This window comes from Phalangium opilio, unplaced genomic scaffold, assembly GCF_054372755.1.
Source record: "Phalangium opilio isolate 3A_F unplaced genomic scaffold, DU_Popi_V2 ptg000089l_1, whole genome shotgun sequence".
Taxonomy (NCBI): domain Eukaryota; kingdom Metazoa; phylum Arthropoda; class Arachnida; order Opiliones; family Phalangiidae; genus Phalangium; species Phalangium opilio.
In genome coordinates, this window is record NW_028324194.1 from 7302951 (window position 1) to 7330370 (window position 27420).

General features: G+C 37.6%; 1 long non-coding RNA gene across 1 annotated transcript; it reads left to right on the forward strand.

Moving 5' to 3' along the window:
• The first annotated feature begins 15291 nt into the window (after window positions 1-15291).
• On the forward strand, window positions 15292-21827 carry LOC149647318 (uncharacterized). The gene is made up of 6 exons (XR_016371808.1): window positions 15292-15363; window positions 16759-16823; window positions 18383-18490; window positions 19346-19387; window positions 21010-21048; window positions 21790-21827. It is a non-coding gene; the product is annotated as an uncharacterized LOC149647318 (long non-coding RNA).
• The last annotated feature ends 5593 nt before the right edge of the window (window positions 21828-27420 follow it).

Below are 27420 nucleotides of genomic sequence, written 5' to 3' on the forward strand. Positions count from 1 at the left end.
CTCTATTTAAATGTCATATAGTCATTTTGATTTAATCAAATTAAGAATTTAATAGTAATTATAGGTTTCCGGCATCATATCACAAAATTCAAAATAATTGCAATTAATCTTCAAGGTCTATATATCAGGGTCAAATGAAAATTAAAATAAATATCTTTGAAAAAATACAAATAAATACGAAAAATATAGAAAATTATCTGTTATTTCTAAAACTTAGCCTTGGAATCTCTTTATCTCAATTACCATATATTTTTCATACATTTTCTTAATTACAATGTGGCATGGAATTCTTATTAATTTACAATTTGTTTGTACACGTGATTAAACATTCAATTAAATGTATCTTCTTCAAGAGCGAAGTTATTATAGCACGAAATTATGGGGTATTATAGGCTCAGTGAACCATTTAAGGATAATATTAAGTAAAAGACCCGACTGGCTGATAATCAAAACCCAGGCCAAACCAGGGCCGGATTAAAGGGGGGGGGTGGCACTGAGCCCCGGGCGCAAGGCTCGTTGGGGGCGCATTGAGTTCCCCATCCAACCATACTAAAAACTTGGAGATCGAGTAAATAGGGGCCGAGTAATTGAGAAAAATGTTCATAAACATACCCTCCATAGCAATAGCATTACTTCCAAATTTGGAGGCTCATAACTCTGGTTCTACTAGAGATCCGGGGATTTCCTTTGATTATATTATAGTCCTATACTAAAAACTTGGGGATCGAGTAAATAGGGGCCGAGTAATGTTCATAAACATACACTCCATAGGAATAGCATTACACTAAACTTTTGAGGCTCATAACTCTGGTTCTTCTAGAGATTATAGTCAGGGCCAGATTAAAGGGGGGGGGGGCTAGGGATACTGGCCCCCGGGCGCAAGGCTTGTCGGGGGCGCATTGAGTTAAACTATTCCCCCTTAGCAACATTTGCTGTTCCTTTCTTTTTCGACTTAAGGGGGAGCACATTTTCTCGGCCCCCGGGTACGAAATTGCTTAATTCGGCCCTGTGGTAGACGCTCTTTTCGTAACACGTGGTACGCCTAACGGAACACAAGCAAAGTCACATAGCATCAGCGCAAGTACTACCAAAAGAATATAGATATAAAAACAAAAAGTACACTTCATTAAGAACTCCCAGCCTTTGGCTGTAGACGACATGTAAACTGAGAAACAAACTACCCTCCGCTCAACCACCTACACGATTTAACCAATCAGGGAAGATCTTCTTGACGTCATAGCTTTATAGAAAGTAGTAGTAGAAATTTTTGGTACTAGAGCTAGCATCTGCTACTTTGTGAGCCTATTCACGTGTTGTTCCCAGTGCCACGGTCGGGAAGGTAATCATACGCAGAGGGGGTCGACATTATTCTGGGATAAAGGGGGCTTCTTGTATTACATGGCCCGAGCAAGTTTCAACGAAGTGTCCTTTTGTTTTTATATCAATATACTTTTGGTACTACGTTTAGTTCTGACCACAAATAGTTAAAACGCCAAGGACGGCTCAAAACATTTACATAGATAGAAGAATGCGTGTTTGTCTAGCTGAAAGAATTACTGTATTTTTTAATTTTGTGGGCTTCGATTAGCATGAAAGAATAATTACCTTAATTACCAACCCTTCTTATAAATTATTTTGAGAGTCATTAGATGCAGTAATAGCGTAGAGTTAGCAGCTAATATTTTCGTTCAAGATGATTCGTTTTGCCTTGGTTTTGCTTATCTTTGTGGCATCTTTAGAGGCCGACCAGCTTCAAGAAGACTTTTGCAGTAAGATATTTTATTTATACAAGTAGCAAATAGACTCTGCATTGCCCGTCAGGACATCCCCCCTCCACTGTCAACTCTATAAATGCATCATAAGTATATAAGATATGTTCCATAAGTATGACACTTCCTATATACTTCGTAATGCTTGTGACTTACTGAGAGGGAGAACGACAAGCGAGAATTGCGACTACACTCGGTTAATTTTTAAGTCCATCATCCTATTTAGCCTTTGGCGTTGCTTTACGAGAATCTATGACCTACGACATTTCATGACAAGGTCTTAGTAACCAGTGACAAACTTATGGAACATATCGAGGGGCTATTCACTCAAGTTTTCTGTACACCTGTTAAGTTCGGTACGATGTGGCTACTATACGAGCCCAGCCCTTGGGTCGTCTTGTTACATTTCTGAATGACCGTCAATTTTAAAGATGGTCGCTGGTTCAAGAAATCTTTCTTAATATGTCCAGAAGTGTTTCTTATATTACTTTTGATATGTCTTAAGGGCAAGTCTAATTTAATACAAGTATTTAAAATGTTTTTTTTTTCTGGCAGAGTTGGTGAGTCAAGAAGGAGGAACTCAGAAAGTTATTGACTGTTACGAAAAACACGCACCGGAATTTGTCAGTATATTTAATTTTACCAGAAATCCATTAAATTTGCCTATAGGAAGTGAACAATTACAATCCATGGACGGGGTTCGTTTTCCCCCCTTTCCTAAACTTCTTCAGCCTTTAAATAGCTGGTTTGTCTCCCAATTGGGCATGAGAAAGGTTATCGCGAGGTGGCGAATGTGTCGCGCTTGTACCACACAAGAGATGGGAGTCTTAGACCCCCTTTTGGTTACTTCCTAGGCTAATTTAATGGACTTCTGATTTTATTCATAGTTATTTGCATCGGTTTTCTAAAGAAAATCGTGCTCCTTCCAAGCTTGCAAAACGGGAATATTAGGCGCGAGTGGCTTTGGAAATCTAGTGATTAAAATTATATAAATTTAACTCATAAGATTCATTTGAATTTCTAAACTGCTGTTTCACAAATGATTTCACCATAAGTTTATATAATATGTTCCATAAGTATGACACTACCTATACTTCGAAATGCTGGAAACAACTGAGAGCTAGTTGTAGGTTTTCAATCTTCTTATTTAATCTGCATTACTAAGCCTTTGACAGCAGCGCCTCGAATCTATGACCTACGTCACTTCATGACTAGCTCCAGTTTGCAACCAGTGACAAACTTCTGGAACACATATCTTATGAACTTATGTTACACTGAATTATTTTCAATTTTAAGTTATTATGATATAGAATATTAATTGCGCATGACTTGCCAATGACTTGTAAAAACAATGCTAAAAATGATAAATTTCATTTAAAATTAATTACATCGGATTAATATATGAATTGATAGGCCATCAAAATAGCCGAACAATGCAAAAAAGTGGCTGGAATGGATTCGTCCACGTACCACGAGTTCATGGGCAAATATTGCAAAGAAACCAAAGAATGGAAGACAAAGGTTAGTTCACACAAGAGGTTGATCTTTTCATTTCTCTAAAAAAACCGGAGTAAATCAACTAAGAGTTATAACCACGGATCAAACCCTTCTGCGTAGAGTTTGTAACTTCTCTAGCTTTCTTGTTGAAGGTGTTTATGTCCGCGGTGTCCCCGGTTTCTGTTTTCCATCAGAACTTGCTGAGGTTATCTTTGGCAAAGGAAATAACCCAGGCTTAATTAGTTTGGACATGCCATTGTAGGTAAAACTTTTTAAACAACAGGTGTTTATTGTAGTGCTTAGCGCTAACAAGAGGGAGTTATGGTGTGACTTTTTCCGTCCTTAACAAGAAGAAATTCAAAATTTAATTACGCTCAGTTTGTCACTGATAGTTGATTCACTCTTGTTTCAAGTAGCATTAGGCCTAGTATAGTCTGCTTTTTTTAACTTCCATTATATTTAACAGTTGATTTGCCAAGCCATATCATGCGTGTTAAGTCTTTACAAAAACTGGTCGATCGTTAAATGAAGCGGGCGTATCATAAGCCGCAACAGTATTTTAACTAATTTAATTTCGCATTTGTAGGTTGACGACTGCAATCAGGCTAAATATGAAGAAGCTACGATGGTATGTTGTATCATAAGTTTATAACTGATATGTTCCATAAGTATGTCACTACCAATACTTCTTAATGCTAGAGACTTACAGCTCGAGGTAGTTCGAGAAAGATGGAATCGAGAATTGAAGTCCTACACTCGATGGTTAATTTTGCAGGACTTGCATCTAGTCCTATTTAGTCTGCATTACTAAGCCTTGACAGCGCCTCACCAGGCGTAGCTCTCAGTAACCACTGACAAACTTATGTAACATATATTACGAACTTGTGGTTCCCACTCAATCATCTATAATACCGCTACGTGGCACCGCTTTCACACCTTACCGAATCACAATTAAGTTATTCTGGAAATGGTGTATTGTCCCACAAAATATTCATCTCATTTCGTTATCTGCTCCGAAGTTTGCGAATTCAAATTTCAGACGAATTTTTCAATTTTAATAATGTGATGGTCGATATCTTTTATTTTATGGTTTTCTGGTTTTTTTAGAAAGATGACGAAGCTCTGGAGAAACTGGTTCCTCTTATAGTGAGTAGTTTTTGGCTGAGCGATCAATGACGTACTATTATTTAACTGGCCTAAAAATCATGGGAAAGGCGTGAAAACATCGATGTTTGCCCTTTTCCCGATTCACTTCACGGTAACAAACAAATAGAAATAGGAGAGAATGAGGAGGAATGGACAAAGTACACGATTCAAAGGTCATAGCGTCCTACTGTCCCATAGCGGTACGTTAAGAAATCGTAGGGTGAGCACGGAAGGCAAACCGATTTAAGCAAGTAGTCCACTATAGTGAAACCGTATCGTTAACGTAACGTCACGTATCCAAATACGAACAGAACGCCATCTGATAACGTTTCTTAAACGATTCTTTCGGACTTAGGTAATGGGCGCCCTCTTTCGGATGATTTACGAATTTAAAACGGTAACGATACGGTTTCGCAAGGCTAAGTGAACTACTTGCTTTACGGTTATCATGTTTTAACTACAACATTTGGACCCAACATATTTCAACGCCTCGAATGCCTTAAAAAACAGAGTTTCCTCAGAGAGATAAACAATGTATCGTAATTTTAAATAAGGCGATGATTTGTTCGACGAAAGAAGCTACAAAAAATGCGACACCCCAGTGCCTCACTTTTTGCTATTTCTATTTGTTTTTGTTAAAGTGTACGCGTGTTACTGAGAAATTTGAGTCATTTGTACCTAGCTCGATCCAATAATTATATTCCAATTTACCCTTCACATTTGAACCAATTTTTGCTTGTATTTTCACTATAGCAATGCTACGATAGTCACATCACCAGCAAATAAATGAGCAAGAATTATTATTGCCTCGTGTAAAACGCTATAAAGACGTAATAAATACATTGATGTTCAAATTATTTATTTCCTATACCATAATTTTTTACCATATAAATAATGAAGTCAAAGTTGGATTTTTAGAGAGTTAAGCAAGTAGTCCACTAAGCCTTGCGAAACCGTATCGTTAACGTAACGTCACGTATCCAAATACGAACAGAACGCCATCTGATAACGTTTCTAAAACAATGCTTCCGGACTTAGGTAATGATTTACGAACTTAAAACGGTAACGATACGCTTTCGCATGGCTAAGTGGACTACTTGTTAAACAAAGGATTTGCCAGTTTAAATGTAACGACGGCTGAAGAGGGACCTCGGTCCGAAAGCTTCCGTGATAACACTTTCAATTAAAGTTTTTAAAATCCTCCATGAAGTAGCAGATCTCATTTTAATTTAGAAATATAATTGTATGAACCATGGATCGAAATTTTAATATTTATGATTCAGTAGCTACATTTGAAAAAATTTTAACATGTAGTTCGGAATTCTTCCTCTAATTCGACGGTTAGACTATTTGGTTAACTTATACTACAAACTTAATTTCTCGTCTCTATTTGTATAGCTGGCACTCGCTTTCGAAAAAATACGACTTTTATAATTTAAAGGAAAACTTTAGGAGAAATTCACATCAGAATCCTTACGCAGCTCGGCGGTATCGATGAATTTTTCCATGCTTACGACATTAGCGCATTATATGCGGAATATTTGAGCCGTGCCCGCTTGAAGTTTTCCTTTAATTTTTATATTGGGTTTTCGGTTTTCTCAAAGGTTTCGCTTAATGAGTTTTTATGTTTAGTCATGACGATTATTTGGGTAAAATTAACCCAATTTCCCAACCGTGTATTGGCGTAGCTGGCATTCGATTTAAATGTTGGAAAACAAGTCCATTAAGGTTTTGTCCTCGGAACCATTTGGAGTTATCGCTCCAATCATTAAACTACAACGAAAATCAATGTTAGCTCTGTTTTAAATTCAAGGGAAAATGAACTGAAAATTTTCCCCTGAAACCTTTCTTGGTTTCACTGACGAGATTACCGGCATGGACTAAGCAATACTGAAGGACCGATGGCAGCCCATAGAGCCCCATACTAAGCGACTAAACAACCAATGTTAAGCTTACTTCCCCCTTTTCAGCCCCAAAATGAAAGGGGGTTATGAAAAATACCGAGTCAAATCCCGGTAAAAGCTAGCGTCATCTAGACAAAATGAGACGTTAGATGCTTCCCTCTTTAGAACGTTGATTCCCCCATATGTCCCCCCACTGTCCTGTTTGCTACTATCTGCCGCTAGAAGGCGAATTAACAAGTATTTTTCAGCTTTCTCCCTCTGCCAACCGTCCTTCAGTATTGGTTCGTCCATGTTACCGGTAACTCACCCGGTGAATCATAATATTAAATTACACGATTGGGAAAATTACTTGTTAAAGGGGCTGTAAAGTTGTCGGTGGACCGTTAAAACTTTTTGCAAAAAGACACCCTCCCCCTTTTCACAATCATTGACGTCAGCAGCTGATTTAAAATGCGCCAAAGAGGAATTATTTCTTGGTTGTAAAGCGGTTCCTCACATCAGCTTAATCTCTCTTGTGATTGGTTGTGAGACGCCCCGTTCCGGCCTTTTCCCCAGCACACACTCCCGAGAGTTCGAGACCCCCGCTGCGTTTGGTAGAACCGTCGACCGTAGCAATAGCAAGGGCGCTGTGATTGGCCAATTGTACCACCCGCCGGATAAGTCTGAATAACACAATAATAGGAAAATGCCTCAGCAATACTTTCCTGGAAAGAAGGAAAGACTTTCGTTTTGCTTATCTCCGGGCGGTTGTGACGTCAATAACGACTTTTTTCAATGAATAGAATTCAACGGTCTTCAGACACTTTAGAGACCCTTTAACACGGTGCTTCACAATTATCGTGTTCCGACAAATTACTTCAATGTCGTGAGATTTTCAAATAAAATTTCGAACCATTACACCTAAAAATAAATTCATTCAAAATTTACAACGGCCATACGAGTTTCTAACCGGGCTTTCACGAATGAGGGGTGATCTTATTGGTTCGCTTGGAAATGCGCAGAGGCAGAATTTTAGTGTCAGAATGTTTTCGGCCAATGAAAAAATGTCACCTTTGAGATTGTATTTCTGTTCACTAGATGGCGCTTGCTCCATTTTCAAAGGCAGAATTTTTTCGACCAATGAAAAAATGTCACCTTTGAGTTTGTATTTCTGTTCACTAGATGGCGCTTGCTCCAATTTCAGTCTGCCCCTTAACGGGCGTATATATATGGCCAGCTTGTTTATTTTATTTTTAGGTCTATAAATCTTTTGGGAAACACTGACCAATAAGATCCGAGAATCTGTCTCACATGGTGTCGCTTCAAAGAACGTTTTGACAAACAAATGGTTGATTGGTGGAAATCATATTTTTCTCACAAACACAGTTCATTTAGGAGTGGCTGTTGATTACACATTATAAACAACAAATACCTGTAATATTTTTTTCGAATTACCATATTAAATTATGGTCATTCCTAAATTACTGGTTAAAATCGTATATTAGTGTAGAAACACTAACTAGTCGAAAGTTAAATTTTTTTCTAAAATGTTTCACTTTCCTTTTAAATTCGATTTATTAAACGCTAATGGTTGTCGTTACCTGTGGTTACGATATTAGCAATATTTAGTTTAGTTGAAGTTTAAAATGCAGCTAATTCAACAATTGAGCTGATTCTGCCCCTATATTAAGCGCTGTACGAGTACTGTCAAAGTGTCTACTTGTCACTTGTAGTTCTTGTATCTAGTTGTTATCGCGTCTGAATTGAACTACCTGGAAATACAATATGATGAAAATCTGCGTTTTAGCACTATGTTTGTTGGTAGCCACCGTCTATTCCTTTGATGAAGAAGCACTGACTAAAGCCATTTGCAGTAAGTTTTGTTTCCATTACATATCACCCTAAAGTGCGCCTATTGCACAACAGTTTTTACCTCTCCGAGTAACGATGATGTCACGGAGAGGTAATACACTGGACTTGTCTGTGTCTGTCACCGCGTTTGCAGTTGGCAAATCGGGTCCAACATGTTCGCAATTTCTGAACCGCATTCGCAGTTCACAGAAAGCAACATTGACTTCTACTCCATTATCATCGTTAGGGTTAAGAAGTACGCGGCGATTGGCTAGGGATACGAGAAACGTCTAGCCTCCCAATGACAGGGCTTCCACCAGAGGTTCACGCAATAGACCATTCCGATGTAACTAAGAGGGAAAGACACGGGGGTAAAACTTTGCCTTCAATCTCGCCCTAAACTTCCAAAAATTCTAAAGAGGCATACGCTTGAATTCAAACGTTAACAATAGCTACGTTTAAAATGATTTTAGGAACAAAGTTTCTTAAAACGATTTAACTAGAATTAAGCTAAAATACTGGCGATTAAAATAATTAATATCAATTATATTTATTTAATAATTTAAGAAAAACCTCTTAATTGCGTCTCGACTCTGAGAGGTTTATTTTGGTTTCCCAACTTGTTATTTTATTATTATTATTTTTTTTAATGCTCCCGATTATTTTTTGAGTTTATTAAAATGTTCTGGATTATTTATTAAAATTTTTTTTTGTAGAAAAGTCCGAGACTAAGGAAGGCATGGATGGTTTGAAGAAGTGCTACGATGCCGCTCCTGAGTTCGTAAGTATCCCTTTTTTGCAATATCCTATCATTTATATTCGACCAGGGCAAATAGTAGATTAATGCGGCCTTTATACGCTCAATGTTTCGCGCAAATTAAATGGGGGAGATCTATAAAATTCATCATCTTATAGATTATGCCAAAGACTTCACTAATTGTGAAGCAAATCAAAAATTCATCGTGATGTTGAATGCCCAATATTTTGAAAAACACCTTATAACGTCATTGGACAAATATATTGATTAAATTCCACGTAACTTGTTCAATTACATTGAACATATTTTTGTCACAAGAAAAAAGTTGGATGTTGAGTCCATAGACCGTGCGCAATTATTATGTCCAAACATTACGTATAAAGAGTCAAATACATAGACTTTAATGTTATTCGAACGCGAATTATTGTTCAATCGTTTGAATAACGTTTTTGGCAATAAGAAACTCATTCAGTTTTTTACGCAAGTGCTGTCCAAAATTTACCGCAAATGATGTTCCATTTCCTAAAAAGTGTTGTAGCATATTTGAACTTTGCGCAAATGTTAGTCTGGATAACGTTTTATTTATACTTTGTAACTTAAACAACGGGCCCCACGTTTTTTGGTTTCCCAACTTGTTAATTATCACGACACACTTTGAAATGCTGGGACAGACCAAGTTGATACCAACCTTTTTTTCATGGTATAGATGAAAACCATTCATACGGGTTGCAAAAAGGAAATCGGCGAAGAAAAAACGTCTGATGAAGATATGCTAGTGAAATCTTGCAAGGATAAAGCATACGCCGAAAAGGTATATAAGCAAAATGAGAGCATAACGACTTTTAATTTACTAGATACAACCAAGAAGTGATATCTAGTTTATTAGGGAGAAGGTATAAGAGGCCTAAGTATTCGCCGGGCGCCATAGTCCCAGTCCCCCTTTCAAAATACAAGGGGGGGGGGAAGTAAAAGGAGGCCGAGCTATTTCGCCTCTCCTCAGTCGGAAAATACTTTTAAATTTCGTCATCATTCGCGTCGCGCTGACGTGAGTTTTCAAGAACCGATGAGATGCTGGTTGTAATTTAGAGGCGGCGGGGATTAAATCCGGACTGGAGATAAAGCTTGAAATGTGGCGAATTTATACCTTCTCCCTAATATCACTTCTTGATACAACCATTAAACACGGATTGACTGGAAAAAGTATAAGCTAAAAATCCTCGTTCTACTAATGGCATCGCCTGTCGGTGACCTAGCGTTAGAGTCCGTAACCTTTCGACTCATAAGCCTTATGTTATAGGGCTATGGTTTGAGTCGATAAATTTTCTCAATATTGGTCGCGGCGTGGCCCTAGAGAGGCGCTGCCCTGAAAGAACCACTCGCCCCCGTATCTCCATTCCAGTCTACCTGTGTTTAATGGTCTTAGCTGTAGCTTATTTTAATAATTATAATTGAAAGCTTTCTTTTGATTTAGGTGAAAGAATGTAACAAAAAGAAAATTATGGATGTCATGGTAAGTAAAACCATGGGTTTTGTGTGATGACATTAACTCTCGTTCAGGCGTAGGCATAGTGATTAACTGATTATAGCTGTCTATGGAACCAATCAAAATTCTATTGAAAATACTGTTTACAACAGGAATCTTTATGTCTAGCTGTTTTCCCTCCAACTTTGAGGTAGAAGGGTAAAATTTGGCAAGGGGTTTTCCTTAAGCATCAAAGGGCCCAACAATGATGCCAAAACATCGAAATGTTTTAATCCTAATTCACTCCGTCATGCATGAATGAAACTAGTCCAAAAAATTTCAAAAACACCACAACATTTCTACCTCTGGGCCATTATAGAATAAATTCACGGGAATAAGATCCAATAGTTTCCCCGTCTTGACTGTGTCCTCCCCTTTTTGGTTTATTTCAACTGATCAGAACCGCCCTTGGGTTCAAGGTTCGGTTTAAACACTAGTTTGAGCAGGAATACATAGATTTCTTCCACTTGGAATCGTTAAAGAGGTCATTTTCAAGTCCTATGTGCTTGAATTAAAGGGGAGGAGTTAAGGAAACCGTCACTCTTGACGTCATACATAATGTATTTGAAACTGCGTGTCGCGTCATATTAACTAAGCTCTAGCGACTTGTGCCGTCACGTATCTCTGAGAGCTAAACCCCCAATCTAAACAAGTACTCTTTGCGTGTTCTAAACGAGTAAACCTATAGGGTCGACGTTTGTCCTATATGTTTGAATAGCCAATGAAACGTGAGGAAGGGGGATCGGACGGGTATCAAATTTTTGGCCCTTCCCCTTATTTTCAATCAGATATTTGGTGTTTATTGCTTCTGTGTAGTGTAATAGTCTCTTAATCAAGTGGTTAGCCTCTCAATTTTGACTGAAATTGAATGTCATTAAATATTTCAGAAAGACGAAGCCAAGATGGCTGAAATTACAAAATCGGTGGTAAGTATTAACTTTCTGTTTTTAATGCTAGAAAAGGCGAGAAAAAAGGGTTGTTAATTATGATAGAAATTCGCCCTTGCTATAGAACGTAAAATTTGAACTTCATAAAATTAATGATAATAAAATATTGTTTTACAGGAATGTCTCTTGAAGTAAAATACGAGAACTTTCGTCTTTTGTAAAATTAATGAATGATGAAATAAATTTTGAAAGAAAATGTGCGTGTTAAATTCAATACTATCATAAGTTCATAAGATATTTTCCATAAGTTTGTCATTGGTTGCAAACTGGAACTTGTCATGAAGTGAGGTAGGTAGGTCATAGATTCAGGGTAAAGCGACGCCTTGTGAGAGAGTGCTGTCAAAGGCTTAGTGCAGACTAAATAGGAAGATGGAAGTCCTGCGAAATTAAGCACCGAGTGTAGGACTTCAATTCTCACTTCCGTCGTTCTCGAACTAGGCCTAGCTCGAGCTGTAATTAAGTCTCTAGCATTACGAAGTATGGGAAGTGTCATGCTTATGGTACATATCTTATAAACTTATGATGGTATCTATTGAAGTTGTGTCCTTTCATGTCGTCTAATGTTTTAAGAAAAATTGCTGTTGCATCATAAAATGCTTGCCAGATTACAAACGTTACCTTAAGAGTATTCAAAAAAAATCTTAAATTTTTACTTAAAACCTGAAAGAAAATGTAAGGTTGAAAAAGTAAGCTGTGTATATGTACTTTTATAAAAGGTCATATCGTCTGCTTCAACAAACTTACTAGCATAATTACTGAATATTTTCATAAATACAATTTCAGTCGGTTTGACCATAGAGCTCGGTAAACTAAGCCAACACGCAACTGCGTAATCGTATCTTTCGAATTTTGATGAAAGAAGATAATTAGTTTAATGGTTTCATCTGCGGTTTAAGAATCCTATTATTAATATAACATAAGTTTATAAGATATGTTCCATAAGTATGACACTACCTAAACTTCGAAATGCTATAGACAATAATGTCGAGCTAGTTCGAGAACGACAAGCCAGAATTGAAGTCCTACACTCGGTGGTTATTTTCCAGGACTTTCATCCTCCTATTTAGTCTGTGTTACTAAGCCCCCTTTGACAGCGCCTGAGTCACCAGGTGTCGCTTTACGAGAATATATGACCTACATCACTTCATGACAAGCTCTCAGTTATACCCGTGACAAACTTAGGGATCTTATCATATAAACTTATGATATACGCACATAGCTTATGTGACCACAATGCCTTAAATGAAGCAAATGTGTTTTAAAGGGACGGTGCATTAAAAACGATCGTTATTATTTTAATAGCATAATAGCCTCAATACTTCTAAAGCGTTTTTGTTACGCAGAGAATTAGGCAATTGATTTTAACAACTATCTAGAGAAATTAAGTGTGAAGGAATCGGAAGCAAATTTAACCAAAGGAACCAAATGAGCCTAACTATCTGGTGCAGTTATCTTTGAAAGGGAGGGTGAAAGGGAAAATCAAGTGATTTGTTTATCGATTCTTCTAATAATAATGAGAAGAATCTGCATATTGAAATAACACCGAATGATTTTATAATTACAATTAGTTTGAGATTTAATAGATAATTTAAAATTAGCACCTTCGACCAATCGCGTAACGACCTGCCTTTTACTTAAAAAATTATCGTGGCACGCTCCCTGTCTCGTGTCACGATTGCCAGACCGAGGATGCCCATTTCCGCACATTTTTCGAGAATCATAGCCCAATTCCGCACACTTTTTATGGCTCATTTCCGCACAGTTTTTACATTGAAATTTTAGTTCAACATTCATTACCATAACCCATTTCCGCACAGTTTGCAAATAAACATTTTTATTTTCTTGTTGATTAGGTTAAGGTTCGGTTGGGTTTTGGTTAGGTTCGGTTTTGCTATCAATAGAGGCATGCTATTAAACTTGTGATTTGACCATTGCAATATCACTATCGATATAGTTTAGGGTTAGGTTTGGTTCGGTTCGATTGGGGTTAGTTTCGGTTTGGATTAAGTTTGGTTTGGTTCGGTTCTTTCATGCATCAATATAGTCATGCTATTAAACGTTTGATTTGACTATTGCAATATCACTATCGATATAGGAAAGTGTATTGATAGACTAAGCAATTAAACCAAGTGTGTGTTTGTTAGAAAATTGAAGTGAAAGGAGCATATTTTAATTCCGTTTGTAAATGCGCATTAAAAATAAATCTATCATTAAATAGTATCGATTTTATAATCATAAATACCTCACATATATTGGCTATTTTCGGTCCAATGGGCCAGCAGCATAAGTTTAAGATGTTTAAAATGTAATCAACAAGAAAATATTTTTTTTTTGCAAACTGTGCGGAAATGGGTTATGAAAAATTGTGCGGAAACGGGCTATAGGTTTTTAAGGTGTGAAAAATAAAACTGTGCGGAAACGGGCGACCACCTGCCAGACACATCGCGCGCAAATTTTATCAAATCTCGCGATAAATTTAATTCGACACGGAGCGTGCCTCAAGAAGTTTGTTAATAAAAAAGCTGGGCTATACGTGATTAGTCGGAGGTCCTTATTTAAAATTATCCATGCATTTCAAAAAAAATTTAATTTTAAATTCATACGGAGGTATTTCCTGGATGTTTTACCAAGCAGATTCTTCTCATAATTATTAGAAGAATCGATAAACAAATCAATTTATTTTCCATTTCACCTTTCCTTTAAATGCAAAATTACATTTAAATGTTCAGCCGATTATTTTCTCTCTATTTGAAAGCTTACCCCGCGTAACCACATTGAATGGAGAAATTTAAGGAGTAACTTGGTTTGTTTATTCAGGCACCTTCAATGAACGAAAACGGCGAAACAATAGATTTATGACGTCATCTTATTCATAGCCCTATTCAAATTTCAGGTCATTTCAGGCAAATAATTATCTCAATTAAAATTATATTGTTAAGATATTAAAGGTAAAGACGGAACCATAAAAAAAGGGGAATGAAGAAAACTGGAAGCTTGTTCCAAACAAAATTCACGGAATGCACGTTCAAAAGAAGATTAGGGTTCTTGAATTCTAGGTCATACCATAAGTTCATAAGATGTCACTGGCTACTGAGAGCTTGTCAATGACTTAGGTGGGTGATAGATTTATGGTAAAGCGACGCCTGGTGAGACGCCGTCAAAGGCTTAGTAATGCAGACTAAATAGGACTATTTGGAAGTCCGTGCAAAATTAAAAACCGAGTGTAGGACTTCAATTCTGGCTCGAACTAGCTCGAGCTGTAAGTCTCAAGCATCACGAAGTAAAGGTATTGTCATACTTATGAAACAAATCTTATAAACTTACGGTCATACTGAATTTGCCAGCGTTGTTATTTCAGAGATCTCAACTTGAAACAACTATGTCTAAACTTTAGTCGATAAAAGTATGGTGTCGAACATATGATTATTTTTTTTGCCAGTATTAAACAAGCACACACCAATAATGGACTTAAAACTAGCTCGTGGCAAAGCCATTTTTCGCTATCACATTGTGACAATTTTGTCCATAAACCTAAATTACAATGTATTGACTCGAAATTTTAAAATTCGGGCAACATAGTTTTAAAATCTGACTGCGCAGTAATTTGCGCAACACATCGTTTAGGAAAAACTGCCCTCTGTTATCTACACTAGCGTTAAAAATATTACCGCTTTGATCGTTCAATAAATACAGGTAAGCCTTACCCTTTCCTTTATGAATGTTTAACATAATAGGGACGAAAATTGTTTTCAGTTTGCTCATCGAACCTCCTGAACAAATTGAATAGCGTGTTTGGAGTTAATTGAAAATATAAAAAATAACTCTGTTATATGAACGGCCTTCGTATTTTGTTTTATATTTAAGCTTTGAGTTGATTGAAATTCAGAGCAATAACTCTCGCGGAGCTCTTCAAAAATGTTCAGCGCTATCTGTTTATCGGTGATTTTGGTCGCGGTTGTTTCTGCCAATGAAATGCAAGACCATATGTGCGGTAAGTCACCCTTCAATGTTATACCGCTTCCTATTAGCTGCTAGCATTCTGGTACCACGAATGGAAAAATATTTAGCAGTGTTTTTGTCGTAAGATTTGAAATCTGATTAGACAGATTTTCAGATCAGTTTCGAAATTTTGAGTCAAATTTTAATAATGTTCACGGGACAAGCTGATATATTAGTGAAAAACGTGCTTTAACAAAAAATAATTCAGATTAGACTAAGGCGTTTTAAGTTTTGGTCTAGTTAGAGCTGGAAAACTATTGTTCTTATAACCATTGCACGCTTGTATTGGTGTGATCTGCTCCATTTTGTTATAATTTAAGTTGCAAGTATTTGAAATTTTATCGACTGAAATATCTCCTGCAGTTCACGATTAAAAAATAAAAACTGCAAAGTAAAAATAAGCCGGGGTCACTTTAAATGAACTTAATAATGCTGCAAAAACAGTAATTTGGCCGGGGCCATCTTGTTGGCTTACAAGTAATCTCACTGTTGCTAAGAGCGGGAATACATAGATCTCTTCTCATTGAAATATTCAACATGTAATTTTCTGCATTGGCTTTCTGCTTGGATTAAGGGGGGAGGAGTTGTAGAAACTGTCACCATTGACGTCATGCATAATGTATTTGAAACCTCGTATTGCGTGATATTGACTTAGCTAGCGACCTGTTGCGCAACTAACGCGATTTATGAGCTCCAAACCAGAATGTAAACGAGTACTCTTTGCGAGTTCTAATCGAGTTGACTTAGGGTCGACTTTAGTCCTATATGGGTGAACAGCCAATGAAATGCGAAGAAAGGAGGAGCGGGCGGTTTAAAAAAGTTTTAAATCCTTCCCCATACTTTCAATCAGATATTGCAGGGTCTATAGCCTCTTAATGATTCCATGTAAAATAAATCCATGTATTCCTGGTAAGAGTGTAGTGTATTGTTTATCTATAAAATCATGTTTCACCAAAGATTTTGGTAGTATATAGTGTAAAGCAAAATATATAAAAATTGTTCAAAGTACAGACCTGTGAAATAGGAAAAAAATTCACATGAGAAGACCCAACCAACAAATAAACAAGTTGGCTGGATCTCGTCTCTATCTAAGGGATAGGATCACGTGACTAACAAGGTTGCCCGTAGAACCATCTGTCGTTGAGAGACGAAAATAAATTTATTTTTTTTTTCTGATTGGACTATAGTCTCGACAGATTCTGACTCTTGGGGTAAAACAGGTTCTGCGCATGGCAAAATCGAGCCCTTTCTCATCTCAAAACTCGAGAGCGACCTGAACCGATTCAAAAATTTAAAAAAAATATATTGTTGGTTGGGTCTATAGGACCATGATTTGTCATAACTAGGACAAATAATTTTTGATATTTTATGGTAAATTTCTTTATAGAAATGGCTAAAACCAAGGGTGGAATGGACAAATTATTAGGATGCGCTAAAAAGGCGCCTCAACGAGTAAGTTTAAAATCCACCAAAGAGGGTTTTAAGTAGGGGTGTGCGAATACCACTTTTTGGATATCGAACCGGCTACCGAATACCAAAACCGAATAGAATAGTTTATTCAATTTCGAATACCAAATTGTTAACCCTAATATTTGCGAATAGTTAACCCTAATATTCGCGAATAGTTAACCCTAATATTCGCGAATATTAGGCTTAACTATTCGCGAATAGTTAGCATTAATATTCGCGAATACCTAATACCAGGGAGAGATAGACTTTTTTAAGACGGAATGGGTAACAGGGTTATTCGGGTGCGCGTCCTAGTCCACGACCCCCTTACCCGTGACGGAGGGGTATGAAAGAAGAGGCGGGTCTTATTTTTGTTATGGCGTTGTATGTATATCCGGGTCAAATAAACGTCGTCTGCCCCTTCGTCTGCCAAGTTGGAATGGGCTCGGATTGTAATTTTTGAAATAACATTGTTTAAAAATGGAAGTTACACAAGACATAGGGCTTGCAACTGACAAAAAAAAACGGGGAAGACCCAAGAAAATTAAAAGTGAGTTAGAATTGAGTAAAAGTCTTCATAGATATTACAGCACGAACAGGTTTTAACCAAACACTAAGCTCACAAAACTCCTGACCATTCACTAAGCCTTGGTTAACTTCATCAAATTAGTTTACAAAATCATGAGGATAGTAGAAATGATTGGCTTAAGGAAGAATTAGCGAACACTTTTCACCTTTACAGATGTACTCCAAATCCAAAACACCGGCACCAAATTCACTAACTACCTTCTTAATTGCTATTAAAAACAATTCCCGAATAATTACCAGACCCTCGCATTTAGACGGCTCCATTTTGAACCCCTGTGAATACGCTTATCTGTACAACCATAGCCCACTCGATCCGCGCTCTATAGCTATAGCGCGAGCAGCTTGCGTCGTGACGCGCATGATCGAGTGGGCTATGGCACAACGCAAGAGGGGTCGTAGTCATGGCGACAGAGGTAAACAGGAATTACGTATTTTTGTCCCTCCCCGTCAGCAACGTCACCAATACGTAGTTTTTGTGAGCCAATAAGAAAATTTAATTTTTTGGTTACGTGTTGAAGGAAGGGGCTATGTACTCGTCTATGAGTCGGACTGAAGTAAAGGCCAAACATTGTTTATTCCGTCTTAAAAAAGTCTATCTATCCCTGCTAATACCAAGCAACGAGAAAAACTTTTAGAAGCTCCTAAATTTCAAACTACCTCTCTCCTCATTGGTCGCCGAATATTTTCTAAAACTTTCCTAGTCACTTCATGGTAGTTTTTGATGGGAGATAAATAGGGCCTAAAATGGGGAGGATATTTTTTTGTAGAGAGAGCTGCAGTGCCCAGGCGGCAAGGCCCTAAATTTATGGTAGTCGAATAGTCAGTTCGGTATTCGATATCCGTATCGAATAGTGAAAATGGCCTTATCGAATACCCGATCGAATTATTCGTTTGGAACGGTTAACCGCACACCTCTAGTTTAAAGGAGAGAGGTATTTGCATTTAAATGAAGTTTAATAAATAATGTTGACTAGGCCCAAGATATTCCCAAAGAATGCAAGGCAGAGGTAGGCGGAAAAGATCTCAGCGATGAAGAATTCATCAAAAAGGTTTGCGGTGGAGATCCCGATATGGCCAAAAAGGTACGAACGTTTTCTGACATTCAAATAAAGTCCGAGTTGCCCTATCTGAAGTTCAGATTGATACGGGATGCGCAACTTCAGGCAAATAAAAATAAACGGAAGTGTGACAATGTGGAGTTTAGTGAAAGTCTGTTTGATAATTTCGATGAGATACGTCCTTTTGTCGAGAGCTTCATTGGTCAATGCACCAGCCATGAACGATGAATAAAAGGTCCAAAACTTTCACATGATAACGATGACCTTGAAGATGACCATTTTAACCTATACTCCACGTGGAGAAACCTTTGTACTGTTTAAAGCTAGGGAATTCTGGTTCTCACTCAGCTCAGTATGAAGTTAAAGTTTCCAGTTCTTCGGGAAATGCGTTAGAATTATTTTGGTACTTCAGTACAAAACTATCTCCCTCCAGCAACAATCAGCTCGATGGAGGGTAGTCACGGAGTTTTAGGGATAAAAGGTCATCTTCCAAGGTCGTTGATACCACCTTTTCACTCTCTCTTCAACCTTTAGCATTTTATACACGCCCACAATTATGATATCGCCTGATCGGTACGCAGGGTAAAAAACAACCCTTTCATACCGATAAGTCGATCCTGCAAAATTCATCGTCCATGGTGGAGTTCCAATAACTCGGTTCTGCCTGAATGCGCGAGAGTTTCAACTAGTAGAGACTAATGTCAGTTCTACGCTTGCAAACGTCATACCCTTCTATCTCTTAGCTCAGTGTCTCATTCATTATCCTCGCTTATAAAAGCGGGCGCTCTCAGTTGAATTTAACAAGACTTCAACCATACAATGCCTCTTTGGCACGAATAGAGATCGTTTAAATTATTGTTGTTTTGAATTCCATTTCAGAATTCTGAGTGCAATGAAAAGAAATTCATGGAGGAAATGGAAGTAAGTGCAAATGTTAGCCGAATCATGGGGTGTCCCTCATTTCCCCGTCGTTAGGTTAGATACGGCTAGGAGGATATAGGGGTGAAGGAGTCTTCGACTGCCCGATTTCCCATTGAAACGCGCTTACAGATTATCGGCCGTGGTTTCCCCCGTTCTCTCTCGTTCTGGGAGATTCATAGCCGCGCAACTAGTTCCGCGCACATCGTCATCGGGCGTTGTCTTTTCTTCTGATTTCATTTTTGGTAAAGGCTGCATTTTTTAGTGCTTTAACGGAACATTTATCATTATGTCATTTTTTATTAATTGTAAATTATTTGTTCTTTGATAAAACTGTTGTAGAGGGTACGCTTTTTTACTCTATCTCTAAAACAAAAACTTAGTAAAAAAGTGTTTAAGATGGATTGAAGCCAGTGGGAGAGTAGAGTTAACACCCGATAACATTAAAATATGTCATTCTTTCCCCAAATCTCTTACTTTTTACAACGCCGCCTACATATAGGCGGTGTTGCTTCTAAGGCCTGAGCTACCATGAAAAACCCGCTCTTTTTTGAATTGGGATTTGCGTCGTCACGTGATGCGCGTAACCAAGGTCACTAGGTGCGCGTGAACGAATCTCCCATGGGAGAGGCCGAAACCTGAGCTCTAAGAACGGGCAGTCGAAGACTCCTTCACCCCTATATCCTCCTAGGATACGGTTAGATAAGGTTTAGTTTCGATAGGTTAGATGTAAGGTAAGATTTAGTTTCGATAGGTTAGATGTAAGGTAAGATTTAGTTTCGATAGGTTAGATGTAAGGTTAGGTTTAGTTTCGATAGGTTAGATGTAAGGTAAGGTTTAGTTTCGATAGGTTAGATGTAAGGTAAGATTTAGTTTCGATAGGTTAGATGTAAGGTAAGGTTTAGTTTCGATAGGCTAGATGTAAGGTAAGGTTTAGTTTCGATAGGTTAGATGTAAGGTAAGATTTAGTTTCGATAGGTTAGATGTAAGATAAGGTTTAGTTTCGATAGGTTAGATGTAAGGTAAGGTTTAGTTTCGATAGGTTAGATGTAAGGTAAGGTTTAGTTTCGTTAGATTAAGTTAGTTAGGGTTAGATTTAGTTTCGTTAGATTAAGTTAGTTAGGGTTAGATTTAGTTTCGTTTGGTTGGGTTAAGTTAGGTTATGGTTAGATTCAGTTTCGTTTGGTTGGGTTAAGTTAGGTTATGGTTAGATTAAATTTCGTTTGGTTAGGTTAAGTTAGGGTTAGATTTTGTTTCGTTTGGTTAGATAAGGTAAGGTTTCGTTTCTTTGGACTTCGGTAAGGTTAGATAAGGTAAGGTTTAGTTTCTTTGGACTTTGGTTAGGTTAGATAAGGTAAGGTTTAATTCCGTTTGTTAAGGTAAGATTTAGTTTGACTAGGTTAGGTTAGATACGGTAGGATTTAGTTTCGTTAGGTTAAGTTATATAGGGTAAGGTTTAGTTTCGTTTGGTTAGGTTATTATAGAGATATTCGATCAAATTACTCGATACAAACGAGTACTCGCCTACCACAATAACAGCAAAGTGTCGGGTAAATTATTTTGGACTCTTCACCGGTACAGTTATTCTACCTAATATTAACGATGACTTAAAATTTCTTACGCAGAAAGACGAGAAATTTATAGAAAATTGCGGACCATTCATGGTAGGTGCAATCCTTTTTTAGAGAAAAAAATCAAAGTATCAAAAGTAACGTAATGACAATAAGTATGACATTTTAAGTTGCACTGATGCCTAATTTCTTAAAAGGCTTGGTTCCCATATGGGGTTTACGTGAAAACAGTCTGATTAATTTTGGAGCAGCTATAAAATTATTTTAGGCCTTGGTGTTAATATCTCAGCAAGGATCAATTCTACAGTCTGATTAATTTTGGAGCAGCTATAAAATTATTTTAGGCCTTGGTGTTAATATCTCAGCAAGGATCAATTCTACAGTCTGATTAATTTTGGAGCAGCTATAAAATTATTTTAGGCCTTGGTGTTAATATCTCAGCAAGGATCAATTCTACAGTCTGATTAATTTTGGAGCAGCTATAAAATTATTTTAGGCCTTGGTGTTAATATCTCAGCAAGGATCAATTCTACAGTCTGATTAATTTTGGAGCAGCTATAAAATTATTTTAGGCCTTGGTGTTAATATCTCAGCAAGGATCAATTCTACAGTCTGATTAATTTTGGAGCAGCTATAAAATTATTTTAGGCCTTGGTGTTAATATCTCAGCAAGGATCAATTCTACATAAGTTTTGATCAGCTAATAACAAGTTGTTATTAAAAATTCATGTTTTATTCGAAGAAAAACCTTCATTAATGTATTTAATTTATCGTCATACTTATTATTGTTATGTTACTTTTGAGTTTCGTTATTAAAGGGATTCTCTTTTATAGGTATGCTTATCAGAATGAAGATAATTTATCGGTCAATAAATCCACGATCAATAAAATTCTATATATAAAATATCTCAGTTGTTTTAATTAGTAAATTAACACTTAATCGTTTGTTTGGGTAAGGGATAGAGCAAAAATCATGGGCCAGAATCCCCCTGACAATTTCCCCCAAAGAGATGTCTATAACAAAATACCCCAAGCCACGTTACAAATTCTCGCCAATTGTTCAAATTTATTTCGAATTGCCTAAACTGAAAGGTCAATTTTATCCAAAATACACATTTTAATGTAAACAAATCAAATATAGAAAGCTGACCGAGAGATGTCAGTAAAGTGGAAAGAAGCCTAGAATTTTATTTGCCTTTTGATAACAATGTCTTTGTTATTAAAACAGAGACGCGAGTCTTATCATGAGCTAAGAATATCAATACTTTACTGAAAACACTTGAGAAAGATAAGTTTTTCTGAGAATAGAATATCCTGGCAATACTTCGTAAGAGTTCCCGACTCGCGTCGAAATGGTAAGAAATAAAATCCTTAAATATTATTATAATTATTATTTACAAAACGGGTAATCTGATTTATGTGTAGGGTAGTAGAAAAACGATATCTTTCAAACCCCTTAACATTAAGGCATTGACCTCCCGTTCGCTAACAATTATTATGAAATATAAATATGCCGGTATAAAAATAAATCCTTTTTCCCTGATTATTAAAATAAAGAAAATTGCTTTTCAAAAGCGGAATCCTAAGTTTTAGAATCAAATCTGACATTAACTGGATCAAATTTTTATATGAAACTAGCCGTTACCCGCGGCGTCGCTCGCGTGTAATAAGAACTTCCATCTAAAATGATATAAAGAATGTGTAGATTTTACTGATGACTAATATTTTTGTAGCACCCTAGGAGCGAAGGCACTCGGCACAGTCCGTCAGCCCGTCGGGATATTTTTTATTACTTTTCACGCGGACATTATTCCATAAAGAAGGGTTTTTAAGTTTCTGGCCGCCATTTAAAAATATGGCAAAAAATCGAACACAAAAGATCTTTCAGCCCGTCTATAGGTTAAAGGAAACCATTGTACCAAATATTTGTGAAATCGGTTGAAACGCGCGGACTTTGTTGCATAGAGAATATTTCCTTACATTTCTGGCCGCCATTTTAAAAGATCGCGAAAAATCGAACCCGAAAGACCATTCAGCCCGTCTTAAGGTTAAAGCAAACCAGTGTACTAAATATTTGTGAAATCGGTTGAAACGCGCGTACTTAATTGCATAGAGAATATTTTTTACATTTCTGGACGCCATTTTTTAAGATGGCGGCGGATTGGAAAAATCTTTCTTAATACGCGCCTATACTACTTATGAGTAACGTTCCAGCAAATTTTCAGCCTTTTAGGGCAAGCGGGGTGGGCTGGGCGTTGATTATCAGTCAGTCAGTCAGTCAGGACTTTGATTTATATAGATATAGATTTCGTATAATCACACCACGGATAGATGCAATTTAGAAGCAGGAATGGAGAACGGTTAGTATTTACTTCAGTCCGACTCATAGCCCAGTATAGAGCCCCTCCCTCCAACACGTAATGAAAATTTTAAATTATCTTATTGGCTCACTTAAACTACGTTTTGATGATACGTAATTCCTTTTTACCTCTGTCACTATGACCTGCCTCTTCTTTCATACCATCACCCCCCTCCTTCCCGGGGAAGGGGATCCGGGTCTTTGGAGCGCCCAGATTACTATGTTTTCCATTCCTGCTTCTAAAATTACATCTATCCCCGATCACACATATCGAGATATGTACAATTGTGTAGGAGAAAGGTATAGATCATTCCATTGTATAATTCCATAAAACGCAAAAGGTACGGGGCCACAAGCTGGGGTTATTTCTCTAGTGCCAAGAAGGACCGCTAGTCGGCTTGTCTCCGGCGTGTAGTGAACTCGGGCTCCGTCTGGCGTTGATTCTTGACGCGAGGGAAATAACTTAAGAGGGCGGTGTCGCCTCTGTGCGCTGGTTTCTCATTACGGCAATGTTTCACATAGCTTTCGAAGTTGCGAAACATCTTTTTGAGTTTAAATATATTTAACCTATTTTGTTTTGAAATTACAATTTTAAACTATATTTTGAACTATTTCCATATCTGTCTTTGCCATTAACGATAATTTAAATGTGGTAGTGAAAATATTATTGTTAGAGCCTGCGACAAACAAGGTCACTGCGAGAGGAGAAAGGGAGTAGTTCCGGTATGAGTGGATCGCCTAATAGCGGTCCGGTTACAGTATAGTTCTCGCAAACGCGGCGTACCGTTACAGCAGTTCCCTAAAGAGCAGTACAACCGGTAAGTGAAAAGCTATAGTCGTTCATGATGGTGTAGGTTTAGTTAGAATAAGCTCGGTTTGGTGAGGTTAGTCTTGGTTATTTGAACCCCAGTAGTAGGGTCAGTTTAGGTATTGTTATTCCGACCCGAATAGTATTAGGTCAGGTAAGGTTAGGTTAGGTTAGTGTATGGCGTCCTTGTTGTACTTAATAGGTAAGGTAAACTGTAGGGTTAAAAATTGTTCAAAACTAAAGCTAAAAACTGCTACTTCCTAAAACAGCAGTTTTGAACAACGCCGATTTTTTTTATGAAATCGCGGTTGCTATTTCGGGAACTGCTCATACAAGGTACAACCCTGCAGATTATTTTTACTTAGAGCCAAATCGTGGCAAACCGGTTTTTAATTAGTATATTAATTATTTACCATATTTGTGTTCTCATTTGAAGATTGAAATGGAAGGTTTATGGCAGAAAATATGCAGTGTCACCAAGATAAATTTCTGGAATCTATAGCAGGAAAATAGAGACTAAAGGTGTAAGTGAACTAAGGAAGCTGATCACGTGCTGCATGGATCCAAGCAGTTGAAATTGTAATGGATACGCACCACATTAAGGATGGGTGGAACACGGTATGCAACATTTTATTGTATGAAATCATAGCCTTCTTCGATAACTTTAACATTCAAAAATTGGTTATTATGGTCACCCTTTCAATCTTTCTAGTTGTATTCTTGACGTATATGATGAACAGTTGAAAGAGCCTACCAACGACTGACGTTCTCATCATACCTAAAACAAACCTTAAAATTAATTTTTCAGTTTCAAATGGACTCTCAACATCTTTTGGGTAAGGATATTTGCTGGTGATTGGTGATAGAGGGTTTTCAAATTTTAAGCCCAACTATCATTGTAATTCCCAAGACACCACAGTGAATGAAGGATTATTTTACGCTTGCGGTAAAACAGCCCAAAACACATAGATTAAGTATGACGGAGTAAATTATAGGAATCAAGTGACTTTCAATAGGATGGGGAATTCAAAATCAAAGTCGGATAAAAATGGTGGCGACAAAGACAGTGATAAAGTTAAGAAAGCGGGGGCCAAAACTATAGAAAAATTAAAATCCTTTTTAAAGAAAAAAGAGGCGTCTTCTATATCTGTTGAAAAATATAGTGTTGAGGATTATTTGAAGAGGAATGGAAACCCCGAAGAGAGTTGTGATGTTGATTGGACTCCCTTGATGAAGGCCTGCCATCGTGGTCATTTACCTTCAGTCAAATTGTTGCTCCAAAATGGGGAACCAGCCAATCAGATTGACAGTGATGGAAATACACCCTTAATTCGGGCTGCCCTTGAAGGTCACTCGAATGTTGTTGAAATATTAATAGAAAACGGAGCTGAAATTGACCAGTCGAATAATCGCGAATGCACGCCGTTAATCGTCGCTTCCAAAGAGGGTCACGTGAATATAGTAAAATGTTTGGTCCAACGTGGTGCTAAAATTGATCAAGCGAACTGTATTGGCCTAACCCCGTTACTCGCTGCTTCAATGAAGGGACACTTGGAAATTGTGAAATTTTTGCTAGAAAAGGATGCTTCCTTTAGAGGTCAATTGGAGGTTGTTAAACAGTTGATCGAAAACGGAGCTCAGTTGGATAAGAAAGACATTTATGGAAACACAGCCTTACACGTCGCGTCCTTAAACGGCCATTTGAAAGTAGTCGAATTTTTGGTCGGAAAAGGCTCCAGCGTTTTCACGACGAATGTTAATATCCAGACACCGTTATTCAAGGCTTCCCGTGCAGGCTACTCGGATGTGGTGACATTTTTAATAGAAAATGGAGCTGAACTTGACCCGGTGGACATTGATGGCACGACTCCTTTAATCGCCGCTTCTAGTAACGGTCACTTGAACGTAGTAAAAATATTGCTCCATGCTGGAGCAAATATTGAGCGTGTGAACAACAATTACAGAACACCTCTATTCGTGGCTTCGTGCGAAGGACACTTGGATATTGTGAAATTGTTCAAAGAAATAGGAGCTGAACTTGATACGGCCGATATAAATGGAATGACACCTTTAATGGAGGCGTCCGCCAGTGGTCGATTGGATATGGTTAGAGTATTGACTGAAATCGGTGCTCAAGTTAATAAGGAAACCTTTGGAGAAACTGCTCTATTCTTAGCGTCCAAAAACGGTCATTTTGAAATAGCAAAATTTTTGATGGAACAAGGTTCAACAGTTGACACGATTGATTTTTCTAGCTGCACACCACTATTCGCCGCTTCCCGTAAAGGTCACATTAATTTGGTGAAATTGTTAATCAAAAAAGGAGCTCAGATTTGTAAAAGGGATCTTTTTGGAGAAACGGCCTTATTATTAGCGTCCGAAAACGGTCACTTAGAAGTAGTCGAATTTTTGCTTGAAAAAGGTTTGACAGTTGATATGACGAATAGCCATGGCAACTCACCGTTATTCGCCGCTTCCGAAAACGGTCACTCGAATGTAGTAAGGTTCCTGCTCCAAAATGGAGCAAACGTTCAGCAAGCAAATATCGATGAGAGACCACCACTATTTGCGGCTGCCCATAAAGGTCACTCGGATGTGGTGGAATTATTGCTAGAGAAAGAAGCTCAAATTGACCCGGAGGATATCGATGGATTGACCCCTTTAATGGAGGCTTGCAATAGGGGTCATTTGCCTGTGGTTCAATTACTCATCGCTAAAGGCGCGAATGCCAACAAAAGAGACAAGCGTGGCTCGACTCCGTTACACTATTGCTGTTTAGAGGGACTCTCGGAAGTAGTAACGGCCATCTTGGACACAGACGCAAACATCAACACTGTCAATAATGACGGCCACTCCCCTTTGGACTTGGCTTTCAGTAAACGCAATTGGATTATTACGGAAACTCTTTTGGACCGTGGAGCGAATTTCGGCAATGATATTATGAACAAAGAATTGAGAGAAAAGTTGTCAAGTCTGCAGGAACGATTCAAAATTTTGAGAGCTGAATTGATTTCCGCCCTGAGACAAAAAGAGGAGGCAGTGAATGAAAAAATGGAAGAAATTGCAAAACTGAAGAAGATGCAACAAGAAGAAATTGCAAAAATAAAAGAGATGCACCAGGAAGTAATTGCAAACCTGAAGACCAACTATCAAAGAGAAATTGCAAAACTAGAGAAGATGCAACAAGAAGTAATTGCAAGACTGAAGAATTATCAAGAAGAAATTTCAAAACTAAATAAGATGTTACAAAAAGAAAATGCAAGTCTGAAGAACTATCGAGAAGCAATTGTAAAGCTAG